Source organism: Ranitomeya variabilis, chromosome 2 (genome assembly GCF_051348905.1).
Source record: "Ranitomeya variabilis isolate aRanVar5 chromosome 2, aRanVar5.hap1, whole genome shotgun sequence".
Lineage (NCBI taxonomy): Eukaryota > Metazoa > Chordata > Amphibia > Anura > Dendrobatidae > Ranitomeya > Ranitomeya variabilis.
In genome coordinates, this window is record NC_135233.1 from 53,938,363 (window position 1) to 53,955,984 (window position 17,622).

Genomic DNA, 17,622 nt, shown 5'->3' on the forward strand with positions numbered 1-17,622 from the left:
TCTAATACTGGACCACCCCATTAATCTTTCTACTAAAGATTTGTTAATTTATTTGCTTTTTTGCCTAATATGAAAAGTTAAGAATGTTATCACTGTGTTTGTTTTATGTTTATGGCTGCATTTGTAGCTTTTGTGTTCCCAGTTATTCTTTTCTGAACATGTTTTCATGTTTTCTTTTTCTTTTTTCTTTTTTTTTCTTCTTTGTCAACCCCCCAAAAATAAAGCTGAGTACAGTATGTAGGATTCCTGGCCAGCAGAAGCGATAATTAATACTTGGATATTTGCACATGGAGCAGATTGTATTTATGTTGCTTTTCACAGTTAGCGGAGTACAGCTTCATCTGAATTATTGTTGTGTTTGTGAGGAGGGCATTGTCTGCATATCACTTCATAGATCCCGCAACATTTTATGTCCTGCCTTCATTATGGATAATTATCATTTTTGCTGTCCTTTAGTGGTGAGCGAATGTGCTGGGATAAGGTGTTATACACGCATGCTCGGGTACTAAGCGAGTGTCTTTGGCGTGTTCGGAAAATATGTTCGAGCCCCCGCACCTGCATGTCTCACTGCTGACAATCCCTGCATGTGCTGCAACTGTCGAACAGCCACGGGGACTCAAGCATATTTTTCGAGCACGCCAAAGACACTCGCTTAGTACCCGAGCATGCTCAGATAGAACCTTATCTGAGCACATTCGCTCATCACTAAAGGACAGCAAAAATGATAATTATCCATAATGAAGGCAGGACCTAAAATGTTTGGGAATCTATAAAGGGCTATGCAGACAATGCCCTCCTCACAAACACAACAATAACACTCGCTTAGTACCCGAGCATGCTCAGATAACACCTTATCCCAGCACATTCACTCATCACTACAGTCCTTATAATGGAAACTACATTTATGGGGTTGCCGGACCTAGGGAACCCTAGATGAGTTTCCAATAAAGCATGCTGCTCCATTAGAGGAAGGTCCACCAGTCTCATTTATTTCACTATCCGCCATGTAACCCTATCGTTTTCCTTTCCATTTGTTACCTCTATGGGTCCCACCAGCAATAGCAACCGATCATCCCAACAGCAACCCCACACTCGTCCCTAGGAGAGCTGCAATCTGAAAAAAGAGGGTTGAATTACATTTGCAGGACCAATTTAAGGAACCTCAGAGACACTTAGTTTTGAGTAGAAGCCGAAGACAGAAAACAATACGACATTTCTGATGATTCAGCTTGATTTTTCATATGTTATAGAGACCGAAACACACTGGAAATCTCACTTGGTGGCGTCCGGACCCACAGACTTTCCTATGAGCCCTGTTTGTGCGCCCATAGGGGTGCTCAGCACTTCTGTCTGCTGATCTGCGGACTTCCGAGCAGTGGTTTGTGCCATCAGTGAGGGCCTCAGGACTCGGACCACCACCGATCAGCATATTTCAGTCTTTATGACATATGAGAAGTCATGCCGTCCCCTTTAATAAGAGAAATTTGATGCAAATGTCTACACGTTTATTCAAGGACAACTCCAGCCAGAACATGCATATACAATACAGTTTATCTGCAAGCAGTTTATACATGTATAATTTCTGGCAAAATTAGGCAATTAGGAGACAATCAGGTCACGTATCACATGAGCAGTTTTAGTGTATTAGAGAATCCCTGCTGTATGAAGGAGCTGGCCATATGTACCCACACTGGATGGCGACTTGGAGACAATTGCTAACGCATGTATTCCTATTTTCCTTGAATGAACTCTCTGAAGCGACAATTTGCATATTTAATTTCCCAGAGGAGCATGCATGGCTGTTAAGTCTCCTCACTGTGACATGCCAGGCATGTCACTCTCCACAAGGAGAAGCATTACCCCTTAGACCTCAGTCCAGAGCCTCTCCCCTAGCCAAATCAGTCCTCATACTTTGCACTGAGGAGGGGCAACACCCTGAAACACCATTCTGGTTTGGCTTTTATCCCAAGTCATTGTTAAGTCTCGTTAAAGAGTCGATGTTGACTATTAGGATCGCTGCTTCCAATAGGTGGCACTAGAATTTAAAGGTGATGTGGCTGGCACTGTTATAAGGGTGCTGTGGCTGGCACTGTTATAAGGGCGCTGTGGCTGGCACTGTTATAAGGGCGCTGTAGTTGGCACTGTTATAAGGGTGCTGTGGCTGGCACTATTATAAGGGCGCTGTGGCTGGCACTGTTATAAGGGCGCTGTAGTTGGCACTGTTATAAGGGCGCTGTAGTTGGCACTGTTATACGGGTGCTGTGGCTGGCACTGTTATAAGGGCGCTGTGGCTGGCACTGTTATAAGGGCGCTGTAGTTGGCACTGTTATAAGGGCGCTGTAGTTGGCACTGTTATAAGGGCGCTGTGGCTGGCACTGTTATAAGGGTGCTGTGGCTGGCACTGTTATAAGGGTGCTGTGGCTGGCACTGTTATACGGGTGCTGTGGCTGGCACTGTTATAAGGGCGCTGTGGCTGGCACTGTTCTACAGGCGCTGTGGCTGGCACTGTTATAAGGGCGTTGTGGCTGGCACTGTTATAAGGGTGATGTGGCTGGCACTGTTATACAGGCGCTGTGGCTGGCACTGTTATAAGGGCGCTGTGGTTGACACTGTTATAAGGGCACTGTAGTTGGCACTGTTATAAGGGCGCTGTGGCTGGCACTGTTATATGGGTGCTGTGGCTGGCACTGTTATAAGGGCGCTGTGGCTGGCACTGTTATAAGGGTGCTGTGGCTGGCACTGTTATACAGGCGCTGTGGCTGGCACTGTTATAAGGGTGCTGTGGCTGGCACTGTTATACAGGCGCTGTGGCTGGCACTGTTATAAGGGCGCTGTGGTTGGCACTGTTATAAGGGCGCTGTGGCTGGCACTGTTATAAGGGCGCTGTGGCTGGCACTGTTATAAGGGCGCTGTGGCTGGCACTGTTATAAGGGTGATGTGGCTGGCACTGTTATAAGGGCGCTGTGGCTGGCACTGTTATAAGGGTGATGTGGCTGGCACTGTTATAAGGGTGTTGTGGCTGGCACTGTTATACGGGTGATGTGGCTGGCACTGTTATACGGGCGCTGTGGCTGGCACTGTTATACGGGTGCCGTGGCTGGCACTGTTATAAGGGTGCTGTGGCTGGCACTGTTATAAGGGCGCTGTGGCTGGCACTGTTATAAGGGCGCTGTGGCTGGCACTGTTATACGGCGCTGTGGCTGGCACTGTTATAAGGGCGCTGTGGTTGGCACTGTTATAAGGGTGCTGTGGCTGGCACTGTTATACGGGCGCTGTGGCTGGCACTGTTATAAGGGTGCTGTGGCTGGCACTGTTATACGGGTGCTGTGGCTGGCACTGTTATACGGGTGCTGTGGCTGGCACTGTTATACGGGCGCTGTGGCTGGCACTGTTATATGGGCGCTGTGGCTGGCACTGTTATATGGGCGCTGTGGCTGGCACTGTTATACGGGTGCTGTGGCTGGCACTGTTATACGGGCGCTGTGGCTGGCACTGTTATAAGGGTGCTGTGGCTGGCACTGTTATATGGGCGCTGTGGCTGGCACTGTTATACGGGTGCTGTGGCTGGCACTGTTATACGGGTGCTGTGGCTGGCACTGTTATACGGGTGCTGTGGCTGGCACTGTTATACGGGCGGTGTGGCTGGCACTGTTATACGGGCGCTGTGGCTGGCACTGTTATACGGGCGCTGTGGCTAGCACTGTTATACGGGCGCTGTGGCTGGCACTGCTATAAGGGCGCTGTGGTTGACACTGTTATAAGGGCACTGTAGTTGGCACTGTTATAAGGGCGCTGTGGCTGGCACTGTTATATGGGTGCTGTGGCTGGCACTGTTATACGGGCGCTGTGGCTGGCACTGTTATAAGGGTGCTGTGGCTGGCACTGTTATACAGGCGCTGTGGCTGGCACTGTTATAAGGGTGCTGTGGCTGGCACTGTTATACAGGCGCTGTGGCTGGCACTGTTATAAGGGCGCTGTGGTTGGCACTGTTATAAGGGCGCTGTGGCTGGCACTGTTATAAGGGCGCTGTGGCTGGCACTGTTATAAGGGCGCTGTGGCTGGCACTGTTATAAGGGTGATGTGGCTGGCACTGTTATAAGGGCGCTGTGGCTGGCACTGTTATAAGGGTGATGTGGCTGGCACTGTTATAAGGGCGCTGTGGCTGGCACTGTTATAAGGGTGTTGTGGCTGGCACTGTTATACGGGTGATGTGGCTGGCACTGTTATACGGGCGCTGTGGCTGGCACTGTTATAAGGGTGATGTGGCTGGCACTGTTATAAGGGCGCTGTGGCTGGCACTGTTATACGGGTGCCGTGGCTGGCACTGTTATAAGGGTGCCGTGGCTGGCACTGTTATAAGGGCGCTGTGGCTGGCACTGTTATAAGGGCGCTGTGGCTGGCACTGTTATACGGCGCTGTGGCTGGCACTGTTATAAGGGTGCTGTGGCTGGCACTGTTATACGGGCGCTGTGGCTGGCACTGTTATACAGGTGCTGTGGCTGGCACTGTTATAAGGGCGCTGTGGTTGGCACTGTTATAAGGGTGCTGTGGCTGGCACTGTTATACGGGCGCTGTGGCTGGCACTGTTATAAGGGTGCTGTGGCTGGCACTGTTATACGGGTGCTGTGGCTGGCACTGTTATACGGGTGCTGTGGCTGGCACTGTTATACGGGCGCTGTGGCTGGCACTGTTATAAGGGCGCTGTGGCTGGCACTGTTATATGGGCGCTGTGGCTGGCACTGTTATAAGGGTGCTGTGGCTGGCACTGTTATAAGGGTGCTGTGGCTGGCACTGTTATACAGGCGCTGTGGCTGGCACTGTTATAAGGGCGCTGTGGTTGGCACTGTTATAAGGGCGCTGTGGCTGGCACTGTTATAAGGGCGCTGTGGCTGGCACTGTTATAAGGGCGCTGTGGCTGGCACTGTTATAAGGGCGCTGTGGCTGGCACTGTTATAAGGGTGCTGTGGCTGGCACTGTTATAAGGGTGATGTGGCTGGCACTGTTATAAGGGCGCTGTGGCTGGCACTGTTATAAGGGTGTTGTGGCTGGCACTGTTATACGGGTGATGTGGCTGGCACTGTTATACGGGCGCTGTGGCTGGCACTGTTATACGGGTGCCGTGGCTGGCACTGTTATAAGGGTGCTGTGGCTGGCACTGTTATAAGGGTGCTGTGGCTGGCACTGTTATAAGGGCGCTGTGGCTGGCACTGTTATAAGGGCGCTGTGGCTGGCACTGTTATACGGCGCTGTGGCTGGCACTGTTATAAGGGTGCTGTGGCTGGCACTGTTATACGGGCGCTGTGGCTGGCACTGTTATAAGGGCGCTGTGGCTGGCACTGTTATAAGGGCGCTGTGGCTGGCACTGTTATACGGCGCTGTGGCTGGCACTGTTATAAGGGTGCTGTGGCTGGCACTGTTATACGGGCGCTGTGGCTGGCACTGTTATACAGGTGCTGTGGCTGGCACTGTTATAAGGGCGCTGTGGTTGGCACTGTTATAAGGGTGCTGTGGCTGGCACTGTTATACGGGCGCTGTGGCTGGCACTGTTATAAGGGTGCTGTGGCTGGCACTGTTATACGGGTGCTGTGGCTGGCACTGTTATACGGGCGCTGTGGCTGGCACTGTTATAAGGGCGCTGTGGCTGGCACTGTTATATGGGCGCTGTGGCTGGCACTGTTATACGGGTGCTGTGGCTGGCACTGTTATACGGGTGCTGTGGCTGGCACTGTTATACGGGTGCTGTGGCTGGCACTGTTATACGGGCGGTGTGGCTGGCACTGTTATACGGGCGCTGTGGCTGGCACTGTTATACGGGCGCTGTGGCTGGCACTGTTATACGGGCGCTGTGGCTGGCACTGTTATAAGGGCGCTGTGGTTGACACTGTTATAAGGGCACTGTAGTTGGCACTGTTATAAGGGCGCTGTGGCTGGCACTGTTATATGGGTGCTGTGGCTGGCACTGTTATACGGGCGCTGTGGCTGGCACTGTTATAAGGGTGCTGTGGCTGGCACTGTTATACAGGCGCTGTGGCTGGCACTGTTATAAGGGTGCTGTGGCTGGCACTGTTATACAGGCGCTGTGGCTGGCACTGTTATAAGGGCGCTGTGGTTGGCACTGTTATAAGGGCGCTGTGGCTGGCAGTGTTATAAGGGCGCTGTGGCTGGCACTGTTATAAGGGCGCTGTGGCTGGCACTGTTATAAGGGTGATGTGGCTGGCACTGTTATAAGGGCGCTGTGGCTGGCACTGTTATAAGGGTGATGTGGCTGGCACTGTTATAAGGGCGCTGTGGCTGGCACTGTTATAAGGGTGTTGTGGCTGGCACTGTTATACGGGTGATGTGGCTGGCACTGTTATACGGGTGCCGTGGCTGGCACTGTTATAAGGGTGCTGTGGCTGGCACTGTTATAAGGGCGCTGTGGCTGGCACTGTTATAAGGGCGCTGTGGCTGGCACTGTTATACGGCGCTGTGGCTGGCACTGTTATACGGGCGCTGTGGCTGGCACTGTTATACAGGTGCTGTGGCTGGCACTGTTATAAGGGCGCTGTGGTTGGCACTGTTATAAGGGTGCTGTGGCTGGCACTGTTATACGGGCGCTGTGGCTGGCACTGTTATAAGGGTGCTGTGGCTGGCACTGTTATACGGGTGCTGTGGCTGGCACTGTTATACGGGTGCTGTGGCTGGCACTGTTATACGGGCGCTGTGGCTGGCACTGTTATAAGGGCGCTGTGGCTGGCACTGTTATATGGGCGCTGTGGCTGGCACTGTTATACGGGTGCTGTGGCTGGCACTGTTATACGGGTGCTGTGGCTGGCACTGTTATACGGGTGCTGTGGCTGGCACTGTTATACGGGCGGTGTGGCTGGCACTGTTATACGGGCGCTGTGGCTGGCACTGTTATACGGGCGCTGTGGCTAGCACTGTTATACGGGCGCTGTGGCTGGCACTGTTATACGGGCGCTGTGGCTGGCAATGTTATACGTGCGCTGTGGCTGGCACTGTTATACGGGCGCTGTGGCTGGCACTGTTATACGGGTGCTGTGGCTGGCACTGTTATACGGGTGCTGTGGCTGGCACTGATATATGGGTGCTGTGGCTGGCACTGTTATAAGGGTGCTGTGGCTGGCACTGTTATAAGGGTGCTGTGGCTGGTACTGTTATAAGGGTGATGAGGCTGGCACTGTTATAAGGGCGCTGTGGCTGGCACTGTTATAAGGGCGCTGTGGCTGGCACTGTTATATGGGCGCTGTGGCTGGCACTGTTATACGGGTGCTGTGGCTGGCACTGTTATACGGGCGCTGTGGCTGGCACTGTTATAAGGGTGCTGTGGCTGGCTCTGTTATAAGGGCGCTGTGGCTGGCACTGTTATAAGGGTGATGTGGCTGGCACTGTTATACGGGTGATGTGGCTGGCACTGTTATACGGGCGCTGTGGCTGGCACTGTTATAAGGGCGCTGTGGCTGGCACTGTTATAAGGGCGCTGTGGCTGGCACTGTTATAAGGGTGCTGTGGCTGGCACTGTTATACGGGCGCTGTGGCTGGCACTGTTATAAGGGCGCTGTGGCTGGCACTGTTATATGGGCGCTGTGGCTGGCACTGTTATACGGGCGGTGTGGCTGGCACTGTTATATGGGCGCTGTGGCTGGCACTGTTATAAGGGCGCTGTGGCTGGCACTGATATAAGGGTGCTGTGGCTGGCACTGTTATAAGGGTGCTGTGGCTGGCACTGTTATAAGGGTGCTGTGGCTGGCACTGTTATACAGGTGCTGTGGCTGGCACTGTTATACGTGTGTCTTGGCTGGCACTGTTATAAGGGCGCTGTGGCTGGCACTGTTATAAGGGTGCTGTGGCTGGAACTGTTATACAGGTGCTGTGGCTGGCACTGTTATAAGTGTGTCTTGGCTGGCACTGTTATAAGGGCGCTGTGGCTGGCACTGTTATAAGGGTGCTGTGGCTGGAACTGTTATAAGGGTGCTGTGGCTGGCACTGTTATAAGGGCGCTGTGGCTGGCACTGTTATAAGGGCGCTGTGGCTGGCACTGTTATAAGGGTGCTGTGGCTGGCACTGTTATAAGGGTGCTGTGGCTGGCGCTGTTATAAGGGTGCTGTGGCTGGCACTGTTATAAGGGTGCTGTGGCTGGCACTGTTATACAGGTGCTGTGGCTGGCACTGTTATAAGTGTGTCTTGGCTGGCACTGTTATAAGGGCGCTGTCACTCTTATGGTACTACTGAGGCTACCACTGTTATACAGGCACTGTGGCTGGCACTGTTATAAGGGTGCTGTGGCTGGAACTGTTATAAGGGTGCTGTGGCTGGCACTGTTATAAGGGTGCTGTGGCTGGCACTGTTATAAGGGTGCTGTGGCTGGCACTGTTATAAGGGTGCTGTGGCTGGCACTGTTATACAGGTGCTGTGGCTGGCACTGTTATAAGTGTGTCTTGGCTGGCACTGTTATAAGGGCGCTGTGGCTGGCACTGTTATAAGGGTGCTGTGGCTGGCACTGTTATAAGGGTGCTGTGGCTGGCACTGTTATAAGGGTGCTGTGGCTGGCACTGTTATACAGGTGCTGTGGCTGGCACTGTTATAAGTGTGTCTTGGCTGGCACTGTTATAAGGGCGCTGTCACTGTTATGGTACTACTGAGGCTACCACTGTTATACAGGCACTGTGGCTGGCACTGTTATAAGGGTGCTGTGGCTGGAACTGTTATAAGGGTGCTGTGGCTGGCACTGTTATAAGGGTGCTGTGGCTGGCACTGTTATAAGGGTGCTGTGGCTGGCACTGTTATAAGGGTGCTGTGGCTGGCACTGTTATACAGGTGCTGTGGCTGGCACTGTTATAAGTGTGTCTTGGCTGGCACTGTTATAAGGGCGCTGTGGCTGGCACTGTTATAAGGGTGCTGTGGCTGGAACTGTTATAAGGGTGCTGTGGCTGGCACTGTTATAAGGGTGCTGTGGCTGGCACTGTTATAAGGGTGCTGTGGCTGGCACTGTTATAAGGGTGCTGTGGCTGGCACTGTTATAAGGGTGCTGTGGCTGGCACTGTTATACAGGTGCTGTGGCTGGCACTGTTATAAGTGTGTCTTGGCTGGCACTGTTATAAGGGCGCTGTCACTGTTATGGTACTACTGAGGCTACCACTGTTATACAGGCACTGTGGCTGGTACTGGTATGTCTAATGGGGTAGGGGCATTCTTGGAGTATTGCTTATATTTGAGGAATGGGAAAACAAACATTTTCTTTCTCAAGTAATTTTGTGAATGTGGGCGCCCACCTACCATTTACTATTTGTGGTCCTGATATCTTCATGGTAGAGGACTTTTGAGCCCCCTTGTGCACCAGGACATGCACATTAAAATGTCAGGACACAGGTTATATATATATATATATATATATATATATATATATATATATATATGTTTTTTTTATTAACCTTTGATCGAATTATGAAAGAGACGCCAAGCTATCGAGGTTGGGGAGGTGACCACTTTATATTTGTTCTTTCGATGCTGGATGGACGAAGTGCGAGCGATCGTTAAACTTGATTATGCGGAAGTTTTCTTGTTCTTGGCAAGAAGCGGTGGCAGCAATTCCACAAAATTAGTAATAACCCACGGATCATTAACCCGTGATTTTTATTCGGCACGGTTCATTTTTAATGCTGTGTCAGTACTTTAATGGCACATTGCTTTATAGTCGTGCCCTTCACCACGGTCGACCGTACACTACGTAACATCAGATATGTTCCCGTACTGAACCCACCGACTGATGAACACGGTAACGGCACGTAGCTGCTGTAAGCCCCAGTAGAGTTGGCCGTCCATCTGATACAACATTGCTGCACAGCTCAGCACTGGCTGGGAATTCAAGCTGGCAAATGAGCCCAGGTCCCGGAGTTCCAGCACACCATCTGGGAAGCAAACTTCCATGTTCCTCGTATTACCCAGATCCTTAATGAAATAAGCAGTGACATCTGTCAGTAGATACTTGGCTGTTTGTCCCGGTGGAAATGAAGAATGATATCTAGTGCTAGACAAATTATAGGATTTACATAGACGGTATGGCATGAAATCCGATTATTTATTTGCCTGGGTCATGTCAGTAAAGAGATGGCAACTGATAAGAATTAATGTTTACATGTATAGATAGAGTGATGTGAGATACTTATAGCATACAGATGCTTCTCACAAAATTTGAATATCATCAAAAAGTTAATTTATTTCAGTTCTTCAATAAAGAAAAGTGAAACTCCTATATTATATAGAGTCATTACAAACAGAGTGATCTATTTCACGTGTTTATTTCTGTTAATGTTGATGATTATGGCTTACAGCCAATGAAAACCCAAACGTTATTATGTCAGTAAGTTAGAATAATTAACAAAAACACCTGCAAAGGCTTCCTAAGCGTTAAAAAAGGTCCCTTAGTCTGTTTTAGTAGGGTCCACAATCATGGGGAAGACTGCTGACTTGACAGATGTCCCGAAGGCAGTCATTGACACACTCCACAAGGAAGGTAAGTTACAAAAGGTCATTGCTAAAGAAGCTGGCTGTTCACAGAGTGCTGTATCCAAGAATATTAGTGGAAAGTTGAGTGGAAGGAAAAAGTGTGATAGAAAAAGGTGCACAAGTAACTGGGATAACCGCAGCCTTGAAAGGATTGTTAAGAAAAGGCCATTCTAAAATTTTGGGGAGACTCACATGGAGTTGACTGCTGCTGGAGTCATAGCTTCAAGAGCAACCACACACAGACGTATCCAGGACATGGGCTACAAGTGTCATATTCCTTGTGTCAGCCACTCATGACCAATAAACAACGCCAGAAGTGTCTTAACTGGGCCAAGGAGAAAAAGAACTGGACTGTGGCTCAGTGGTCCAAGGTGTTGTTTTCAGATGAAAGTAAATTTTGCATTTCATTTGGAAATCCAGGTCCCAGAGACTGGAGGAAGAGTGGAGAGGCCACAATCCAAGCTGCTGGAGGTCTAGTGTGAAGTTTCCACAATCAGTGATGGTTTGGAGAGCCATGTCATCTGCTGGTGTAGGTCCACTGTATTTTATCAAGACTAAAGTCAGCGCAGCCGTCTACCAGGACATTTTAGAGCACTTCATGCTTTCCTCTGCCGACAAGCTTTTTGGAGATGGATATTTTATTCTCCAGCAGGACTTGGCACCTGTCCACACGGCCAAAAGTACCAATACCTGGTTTACAAACAACAGTATCACTGTGCTTGATTGGCAGCAAACTCGCCTGACCTTAACCCCATAGAGAATATATGGGATATTGTCAAGAGGAAGATGAGAGACACCAGACCCAACAATGCAGACGAGCTGAAGGCTGTTATCAAAGCAACCTGGGCTTCCATAACCCCTCAGCAGTGCCACAGGATGATCGCCTCCTTGCCACGCCGCATTGATGCAGTAACTGATGCAAAAGGAGCCGACCAAGTATTGAGTGCATTTACTGAACATTAGTGATGAGCGAATATACTCATTGCTCGGGTTTTCCCGAACACACTGAGGTGGTCTCCGAGTATTTGTTAGTGTTCAGAGATTTAGTTTTCATCGCCTCAGCTGAATGATTTACAGCTATTAGCCAGGCTGAGTACATGTGGGGGTTGCCTGGTTGCTAGGGAATTCCCACATGTAATCAAGCTGGCTAATAGCTGTAAATCATTCAGCTACTGCAATGAAAACTTAATCTCTGAACACTAACAAATACTCGGGAGGTCACCTGAGCGTCCTCGGGAAAACCCGAGCAACGAGTACACTCGCTCATCACTGCTGAACATACATTTCAGTAGGCCAACATTTCAGATTTTATAATAATTTTTCAAGCTGGTGTTATAAAGTATTCCAATTTACTGAGATAATGACTTTTGGGTTTTCATTGGCTGTAAGCCATAATCAACATTAACAGAACTAAACACTTGAAATAGATCACTCTGTAATGACTCTATATAATATGACTTTCACTTTTTGTATTGAAGAACTGAAATAAATTAACTTTTTGATGGTATTCTAATTTTGTGAGAAGCACCTGTATTTGCGATAGGTAGATACAGCTGTGCTCAAAAGTTTACATACCCCGGCAGAATTTTTGCTGTCTTGGCCTTTTTTCAGAGAATATGAATGATAACAGCAAAACTTTTTCTCCTCTCATGGTTAGTGGTTGGGTGAAGCCATTTATTGTCAAACAATATCGCGTGATATCTACTGAATATGTACTTCAGGAGTCAAGAAAAGTTTCATGGAGCGGATTCTTGCCCTGAGCCTACTCCATGTCCGTCCAGTTTTGAATTTTTAACACAATTGACACCTTCTAGTAACTGTGATTGGAGCCAGCTTTGATCCCAGCAGTTTAACCCCCTTAGGTGCTATGGTGAACAGGGACAACTGCATTGAAAGGAGTTTTCACACAAAAAAAGTTAATTTTGGTCAACATTTTACGCAATAGATCTTTGAATAAAAATAAGTTCCACAATTGGATGTGTTTAAATAAAATGTTCCTGTGCTGAGATAATCTTGTAAATGTGCCCCTTCTGTGTACTGTGTAATGGCCGTGTCTGACCGTACAGGAACATGAGAAAGGTCTTCGGACCGAATCGTTGCCGCAGAAGGCAGAATAAATTGTGAGCTGCTTTTTTACTTCCTGGTGTGGCGCTGTCCCTTTCTTCATTTGAATTTGGATCTTTTTTCTGGGATGGACCCCCTGGTGAGGACGTGCGCCCTGATGTCCATAGAGACGATGTTATTATAGGGTGCGGCCTAACTAATTTGTTTTGGATACTCATACAGGAACATGGTCTGATCATACCACAGCTCCTGGGCAGGAGAGGAAGCATAAGAGTATACAGACATTACCGCAGGAGATTGCAGATGATTCTTTCTTTGAAGTAAAACATTGCTTAAAAATAGGTAGGGAAATGTTTTATCTCACAAAATGAATCAGCTGTGATCCCATGCTGTAATGTCAGTATTGTCTTTTGCTTCCTCCCCTGCCCAGGAGATGTGATATGATCAGACCATGTTCTGCACGGTCGGACACGGCCATTACACAGCAGGGTCACATTTATAAGATTATCTCAGCACAGGTATATTTTTTTAAACACATCGAATTGTGGAAGTTATTTTTATTTCAAGATCTATTGATTAAAATCAACCTTCTTCATGGGAAAACCTCTTTAAGTGGTTAGACTTAACTTAAGTGGTTAGAAATGAGGAGGGACGATCAAAAGAAACCAATAGGCTGTTTTGACAGATTTGGTCTATGGGGTGGAAGTTAAGAGGCCCCAGTATTTTTATTAGCCCAGATAGTTAGATAGATATTTGCTATCTATCAATCTGTCTATTTATCTGTCTGATGTCATGAAATATACATAGGATGTAAGAGAATGTCCTTCTGTCACAAGTTCATTATCCATGGAAACAAGCTATGGATTACATTGATTGTTACTATAGTAACATAAGTCATTTATTCAGGTCAATTCTTTGGTTGAGATAGATATATAACTAAAAATAAAGGAGATTGTAACCCCAAGTGTGGTAAATGTCCTAATTAAGCTGATGGGATACAACAACCAATCCAAAAGAAGTGCTAAGACAAAATGATATAAGAATGATAAAAATCTTTATTAATGTTATTAAAAACAGGGAAAGGGGAGATAAATATCCAGCATAACAAATACAGATCTAGAGAGTGGGTGAGACTCCATGGGAGAAAAATTACCTTGAGAAGTAAGAATATATAAAATAGCACCCCTGATGAAGCATCGATGAAACGTGCTCCGGGGAGTAGGTGGGTGAGCCTGTTTGTATTCTTTTGATTATATGTCCTGTTACATACATGCATTTTTGCTATATATATATATATATATATATATATATATATATATATATATTTATTACCTCTTGGACTCTTTGTAATAATGTTCCATCTCTGTTTTGTACACTTATATACACATTTACACATTTATTCTGTGTATGCACCTTTATATCTACCTTCTACCTATACTACGGTATTTACCAGTTTTCAATACATACTTACCATGGTTGGTTAGTCATGTGCATATACTTTTTGCCTGGTCACTATTTTATCTTACTTCTCAGGATAATTGTCACGAGTGTGTCACGTCCTCCTGGGAGATTTGGGGTTAGGCGATCATTATGCATTGGGAATCGTAGGTCTTCCATTTAGCCTGTGTGATTTGTTCCTCATATTAAATGGACTTTGTTTCCTTCGTCACTTAAGAGGTTAACAACTTTGTATATCAGGAGCATAGTAAGGTCGGAGACTTGGGCTTCTCTACCATCAAGAGTACCCCCGGGACAGGGATAGTCAGAGTCCCAGGGACAAAGTGAATCCCCCTTTTCTTACCGAAGACCGTTACAGCGTGACAGTAATTTTCTCCCTATATGGCTCATCCACTATCTATATCTGTATTTGATATGTAGGACTAGATTGTGGCCCGATTCTAATGCATCGGGTATTCTAGAATATGCATGTCCCCGTAGTATATGGACAATGATGATTCCAGAATTCGCGGCAGACTGTACCCGTCGCTGATTGGTCGAGGCAACCTTTATGACATCATCGTCGCCATGGCAACCATTATGACATCTACGTCGATACTGTGCCCGTCGCTGATTGGTCGAGGCCTGGCGGCCTCGACCAATCAGAGACGTGGGATTTCCATTATGACATCATCGTCGCCATGCTATGCCCGTCTCTGATTGGTCGAGGCCTGGCGGCCTCGACCAATCAGAGACGCGGGATTTCCAGGACAGACAGACAGAAAGACAGACAGACAGACAGACGGAAAAACCCTTAGACAATTATATATATAGATATTTATCTCCCCTTTCCCTGTTTTTATAACATTTCATTTATTAATAAATATTTCTATCATTCTTATATACTTTTATCCTAGCAGTTCTCTTTTTCATTGGTTGTTAGATATATAGATAGTCAAACATGACAAAAAAGCTGGCTGAGACAGTCGACTTTGGCAAGAGCCCTCTGTTAGAGCGGTTTTGTCACCAGATTTAACAATACAAACCAAATATCCTATTAAATAGAAGTCAGACCTGATGAAACTAGTGTACTTATTTTGGAATCAGCTGTGATCACAGCAGTTTAACCTCTTTAGGTGCTGTGGTGAACAGCGACCACGGTATCTAAGTAGTTAGACCGGAAAATGGGGATGGAACAATCATAGGAACCCAATCGGACGTTGTTGTGGCAGCTGGGCCCATGGGGTTAGGGAAGGGGGCGATTCAGACCCTTGTTATGTGGCCGCAGTGTTTCAATGTACTTCCTTAGATAGATAGATAGATAGATAGATAGATAGATAGATGGATGGATACAGTGGGTACGGAAAGTATTCAGACCCCTTTAAATTTTTCACTCTTTGTTTCATTGCAGCCATTTGGTAAATTCAAAAAAGTTCATTTTTTCTCATTAACCCCTTTCTTACATTTGACGTACTATCCCGTCGAGGTGGTATGGGCCCGTATGACCACCGACGGGATAGTACGTCATCACCGATCAGCCATGCTCACGGGGGAAGCGCAACCGATCGGGGCCGGGTGTCAGCTGTCACGGACCGCTCCTGGCACATTAACCCCCGGAACACTGCGATCAAACATGATTGCAGCGTTCCGGCGGCACAGGGAAGCATTGCGTTGCTCCAAGGGTCTCCTACATCCTCCTCCTCCCTGCAGTCCCAGATCCAAAATGGCTGCAGGGGGCTTTCCGGGTCCTGCAGGGAGGTGGCTTGCAAGCGCCCGCTTAGAGCAGGCGCCGGCAAGCCTCCTTCAGTGCCTGTGTGATCGTTGATCTGACACAGTGCACTGCAAAGTGTCAGATCAGCGATCTGACAATATAGTATGATGTCCCCCCTGGAGCAATGTTACAAAGTAAAAAAAAAAAATATTTACACGTGTAAAAAAAAAAACACAAATCCTAAATAAAGAAAAAAAAAAATATTGTTCCAATAAATACATTTCTTTGTCTAAATAAAATAAAAAAGCCAATAAATGTACACATATTTAGTATCGCCGCGTCCGTAAGGACCCGACCTATAAAACTGTCCCACTAGTTAACCCCTTCAGTGATCACCGTTAAAAAAAAAAAAAAAAAAAAAAAAGCTGTATTATCATACCGCCGAACAAAAAGTGGAATAAGATGCGATCAAAAAGAGGGTTATAAAAAAAATGGTACCGCTGAAAACTTCATCTTGTCCCGCAAAAAACGAGCCACCATACAGCGTCATCAGCGAAAAAATAAAAAAGTTATAGTCCTCAGTATAAAGCGATGCAAAAATAATTATTTTTTATATAAAATAGATTTTATCGTTTAAAAGCGCCAAAACATAAAAAAATGATATAAATGAGGTATCCCTGTAATCGTACTGACCCGAAGAATAAAACTGCTTTATCAATTTTATCAAACGTGGAACGGTATAAACGCCCCTCCCCAAAAGGAATTCACGAATTGCTGGTTTTTGTTCATTCTGCCTCACAAAAATCGGAATAAAAAGCGATCAAAAAATGTCACGTTCCCGAAAATGGTACCAATAAAAACGTCAACTGGTCCCGCAAAAAACAAGACCTCACATAACTCTGTGGACCAAAATATGGAAAAATTATAGCTCTGAAAATGTGGAGACGAAAAAATTATTTTTTGCAATGAAAAGTGTCTTTTAGTGTGTGACAGCTGCCAATCATAAAAATCCGATAAAAAACCCACTATAAAAGTAAATCAAACCCCCCCATCATCACCCCTTTAGGGCAATGTTATAAAATAAAAAAAATGTATTTAGTTCCAATTTCCCGTTAGGGTTAGGGCTACAGTTAGGGTTAGGGTTGGGGCTAAAGTTAGGTTTAGGGTTGGGGCTAAAGTTAGGGTTGGGGCTACAGTTAGGGTTGGGGCTACAATTAGGGTTAGGGTTGGGGCTACTGTTAGGGTTAGGGTTGGGGCAACAGTTAGGGTTAGGGTTGGGGCTACAGTTAGGGTTAGGGCTAAAGTGAGGGTTAGGGTTGGGGCTACAGTTAGGGTTAGGGTTGGGGCTAAAGTTAGGGTTAGGGCTACAGTTAAGGTTGGAGCTACAGTTAGGGTTAGGGTTGGGGCCAAAGTTAGGGTTAGGGCTAAAGTTAGGGGTAGGGTTGGGGCTAAAGTTAGGATTGGGGCTAAAGTTAGGGTTTAGATAACATTTACCGTTGGGATTAGGGTTGGGATTAGGGTTAGGGGTGTGTCATGGTTAGGGGTGTGGTTAGGGTTATTGGTGTGTTGGAGTTAGGGGTGTGGTTAGGGTTGGGATTAGGGTTAGGGGTGTGTTGGGGTTAGGGATGTTGTTGGGATTAGGGTTAGGGGCATGTTCAGGTTAGGGGTGTGGTTAGGGTTATGGTTAGGGTTGGGACTAGGGTCAGTGGTGTGTTTGGGTTAGGGTTTCAGTTAGAATTGGGGGGTTTCCACTGTTTAGGCACATCAGGGGCTCTCCAAACGCGACATGGCGTCCAATCTCAATTCCAGCCAATTCTGCGTTGAAAAAGTAGAACAGTGCTCCTTCCCTTCCGAGCTCTCCCGTGCGCTAAAACAGGGGTTTACCCCCACATACTGTATGGGGT

The 17,622-nt window shown here is 47.3% G+C and overlaps 1 protein-coding gene across 3 annotated transcripts in view; it reads left to right on the forward strand.

The window, feature by feature from the left end:
* TTC7A (tetratricopeptide repeat domain 7A) overlaps positions 1 to 17,622 on the forward strand; it is a 390,080-nt gene that overhangs the window by 218,655 nt on the left and 153,803 nt on the right. The window lies entirely within an intron of this gene.